This window comes from Zea mays, chromosome 5 (genome assembly GCF_902167145.1).
Source record: "Zea mays cultivar B73 chromosome 5, Zm-B73-REFERENCE-NAM-5.0, whole genome shotgun sequence".
NCBI lineage: Eukaryota > Viridiplantae > Streptophyta > Magnoliopsida > Poales > Poaceae > Zea > Zea mays.
In genome coordinates, this window is record NC_050100.1 from 55,969,930 (window position 1) to 55,974,682 (window position 4,753).

At 43.3% G+C, this 4,753-nt stretch overlaps 1 long non-coding RNA gene across 1 annotated transcript; it reads right to left on the bottom strand.

Moving 5' to 3' along the window:
- Positions 1-1,011: 1,011 nt before the first annotated feature.
- Positions 1,012-3,885, bottom strand: LOC103626377 (uncharacterized). Its single transcript, XR_552911.3, has 2 exons — positions 3,471-3,885; positions 1,012-1,199 (listed from the first exon to the last, which is right to left on the bottom strand). It is a non-coding gene; the product is annotated as an uncharacterized lncRNA (long non-coding RNA).
- Positions 3,886-4,753: the final 868 nt, after the last annotated feature.

Below are 4,753 nucleotides of genomic sequence, written 5' to 3' on the forward strand. Positions count from 1 at the left end.
TAGGTACACCAAGATGACGCCCGAGGAGATACTTGGAAAGTTTGTAAGCGGGCGGATGATGATCAAGGAGGCAAGATACGTTGACGATGCATTGAACGGCCCAATCCACGAGCCTCAAACCGTTGCTCTCAAAGCAACGAGGAGCAAGGAAGTGCTACCAAGCAAGGTGGCACAAGTTGAGGCGGCGAGAATCAATGAGGAAGAGATGGCCCTCAACATTAAGCGTTTCAAGACGGCGCTAAGGGGTCGCAAGGAGCATCCCAACAAGACCAAGACAAAGGGGAAGCGCTCATGCTTCAAATGTGGTAAGATTGGTCATTTTATCGCTAATTGTCTCGATAATGATAGTGACCAAGAACAAGGGAACAAGAGGGAAAAGAAGAAGGCTTACAAGAAGGCTAAGGGCGAGGCACATCTTGGAAAGGAGTGGGACTCGGATTGTTCGTCGTCCGACTCCGACAACGAAGGACTCGCCGCCACCGCCTTCAACAAGTCGTCCCTCTTCCCCAACGAGCATCACACCTGCCTCATGGCAAGGGAAAAGAAGGTAAGCACGCATAATACTAGTACTTACGCTTCCTCAAGTGATGAAGAATCTAGTGATGATGAAATAGACTATTCATGTTTATTCAAAGGCCTAGATAGAACTAAGGTTGATAAGATTAATGGATTAGTTGATGCATTGAATGATAAGAATAGGTTATTAGAAAAGCAAGAGGATCTTTTGTATGAAGAACATGATACGTTTCTAGAGGCACAAAAATCCCTTGCTTTAGAAATTAAAAGGAATGAAATGCTTTCTTGTGAATTGTCTACATGTCACGACTCTATTTCTAGCCTAAAGAGCATAAATGATGATTTGAATGCTAAGTTAGAAATAGCTAATAAATCAACATCTTGTGTAGAACATGTTGTAGTTTGCAATATGTCACACCCGGGTTTTGGGGCACCAAGACCCGGGCGCGAACATAATCACCAGGTGTGCTGGGACCAAGTCTCACACATATGATGAATCATGGCACAGGATCGAATGTCACAACTTTACTACATAATAGGAGTTCTGTATAAAATAAATAATTACATTATAAGGAGACAACGGTCCAGCAACCCAAAGTTGACTGGGAGACGACGGCCTAGACCTCTCACGAACTCGTCGCAGCATCCTCCATGCGCCTCATCCTGCGGTACCTGTTCTTGACCTATGGGGGGGTGTGAGACAGCAAGAGTGAGCTTACATACGTTCATTGCTCAACAAGTTGTGGTGAATAATGTGCATGAACTCGCCAAAGGTGGGAGTTCACGTGAAGTGTAAGGCTTACCAAAGAGGATGGTTGAAGCTGAGCATTGCTTTTAAAGTTGGTCAAAATTTTATTAGCAATTACTAAGTATAAGTAAATACCAAACCCAATTAAGAAGTAGAACAAAAGTAACAACATCACCTGCGATGCAATGCATATGACAAATTGAATTTAGTTCCATAGATTAATTCATGTGAGTGTCCGAGCTGCTCATGACCGTGAGCACGACTAGTATACCAGTTTTACACTCTGCAGAGGTTGCGCATCTTTACCCACAAGTCATGTTACCCATCTGCCAAGAGACGGCCAATCTCATACACCTCTACCGAGGAGGTGAGGCAGGGTAACACTACGAGACCTTTACAAAGTTCCACTAGCTTCAGAAAACCCGCTACAGTTTATAGGAAGCTCCAATGCAGGAATCCCTCGCATGACCGCCATCGCAGCAAAATCATCCCAAGGGCCTCCCTACACTGACCACTCTCCTACTGCCCTTGCCCCTTTCGGGTAAGGTAGTCATCCACTAGCTTTCCTAATTAATCAGCCAAGGGCGTCCCATTAAACCCTTGTGGTAGCACTGTTTTCCCGGGTGGTTCTCCATGTTCCAATTAACATAATGATCTTATCATGAACAGTAAATAACAACTGATAACAAAAGTGTAATCATGAATAATGTATCTCCATACCCAAAACCACATATAGCACTAGCAAGTACTACCCAGAAAGTTCAGTGGTAAACAAGGTATAAAGATAGACAAACTAGGGTATCCTATTGGGTCCCATCAAGATTAACCTATGCAGATCATGATGATTAATTAGAACATGACTGGGTAAAAAGAAGTGATCAAGGGCACAACTTGCCTAGGACTTGAGATTCTAGGTACCAGGATGATCTTCAGATTCTCGTGACCTCACTGCTAGTCGTAGCAATACAAACAAGCATGGTATAGGAAAAATTAACATCACACCAAACATAAGAATAAACTGCATAATAATAATCTACGAGTCGTAACGAGATCACAGGTTCGAGAACTACTAAAATCGGAGTTACGGTTAAGGAGTTATGGTATTCGGAAGGTCTACGTGATGAAGTAATTAAAACTAGGTCTTGAGTTGGTTTTATAAAGATAATCTGAATAAATAATCATTCCACCTTTAATCTTAATTATAACTTGACTAGAAATTATATTTTAATCGAATTATAATTATAAGATCAGAATACTATATTAATATTAGAATAAGCTAATCCACAAAACATAGATTAACCAAATTAGTTACCTGATTATAAAAGTAAGGGATATCATACAATGAATATTGCTACTGTGTAGTAAATATTTATACAAAGCTAACGCAATTCGAACGGATCAAATCGGAGTTAAAATGAATTAGTTACGATTTTCCAAAGTTTTACGTGTTTAATATAGAATAAGCTAAGTGCATAATTTAAATATATGTTTCATAACCAACCAAGATTACAAGGTGATAAACAACATTATTATGAATTTAATGCAACTGGAATGGATCAATTTGAAGTTAAAATGAGTTAAATATGAATTAAACTAGTTTCTAGAATTATTTCTAAACTAAAAGTCGAAATCTGAATTTATTTTATAAATTCCAAAGGACACAAGGGTTGTGGCTACAAATTTTACAAAGTCTAGGGTCTAAATCGTGAAAAACAGGACCGATCTGTAATACTAATTGAACTACGGTGGACGGAGGGTTGAATACTGGAAACCAGGGGGTTTCTTTTGTAAAAGTCACGAGGCCGAAGGGGTATCGGACGACCCTGGCCGTCCGATCGCAAGTCAAGGGCCGAGATCATATCCGCCCAAGATCGAAACGATATGCGCCAGAAGCCACAGGATTAAAAACCGATGGCCCAGATTTTATGAAACCCCAAACCAACCACAACCACCTGATTCGCAATCTACGGTCCCAATCGGATCTGGCCGAACCAGATGTCCAGTACGATCCCAGCCATCCGCGAACAGATCGACGGTGATGGCACCATTCTCCTTCCCAACGCTGGCCCGACGCAACGGCGCCCCAGCCCCCTGTGGCGGCGCCATGGCCGCGCACCACAATCTGGCGTCCCGAGGTTCTGTTACTGGTAATCTGGGGTGCAGCACGAAATGGAAGGTAAAGTAAACCTTGTGAAGGTAGTCTCACCGGTGATGGCATTGCGACGAGGTCGGCCATGGCGACTGGTAGTTCAGCGGCGCCCCGTGCAGTCCGACGAGAAATTGGTTAGGCTCCGGCCAGCGTGTTGGCCCGGTGACAGTGCGACCCCCGTCCGTGTGTCCCAGAGAACACACCCCTGGTCGATTACCGATGCTTCCATGCTGGTAGACGAGCAATCCCACAACGGCAGTACTCCTCCCTCCGTTCTCCCTCGTTTCCGGTGTCTGGCGTGACTTGCAGCGTGCTTGCACCATGGACGTGATTGAGTTATGCGGCGATCGACGATATATTTATACGCGTCCGGAGGCGAGATATCCGCGCGGCGATGGTTGAGATTGGATTCGCCGCCGTGTGTTTGCGTCGGAGCCATATCCAAACAACCGCGAGCTGGCCGAGCGCAGGTAGACGAGGCCCCACATGCTAGTGTCCAGATCAAGCAAACGGCAAGCATGCAAGTAGACTGGACGGACATGGCATGGGACCCACGTGCGCAGAAATCCTGAGAGGCATGGCGTGTTGTTGCGACTTCTACGGGAAATCTCCGTAGCAGCGATCAGCAAGGAGTGAGGACAAAGGAGATCTGACCACTGGGACCCGCCCATCGGCACCGCTTGAGAGAGTACGAGCACACAGAGACTGCCCCACAGGCCCACGCGTCAATGAAAGCCCGCGCAGTAGACTGCTTAGCCAAAGTCCGGGCAAGGTGAGTGAGCCGGTAACGTGGCAGTTGAGCCGAGCGGAAATCAGCCCAAACGGCTGAGAGGAGAGTCAATCTTTTTGTTTTCTTTTCACTTTCCTTTTCTATTTTTGTCAATTGAGTTCAAATCCAAGTATAGTTTGGTTATAAATTTCTACACCTCAAAATATCCAACATGAAAATGCAAGTCATTTTTATTTTTTTTTATTACTTCATCCCTTTATGTAAAATAAATAAATTCATTTTTTTTAAAAAAAACGTAGTTCACATAAGTTGAATTAGCCATGTTATCCTTCAAAGAGAAGAAAAATAGTTTAACTATATATATATATAGTTTTTATGCTTGTTTTTTTTTCACATTAGAGGGGACGTCTTTGAAAAAGAAGAGAAAATCTTTATTAGAAGTTATTTGGACCCAACTATATTTTGGAGGGGTTTTCTCAAATCCCTAAATCAATTTTTTTCTGGTGTTACACAATAGGTATAAAGATTTTAATGTTGATGCTTGTAGCGAACACCTAGTTTGCATTTCTAAACTAAAAGATGAAGTGGCTAGTCTTAATGCTCAACTTAA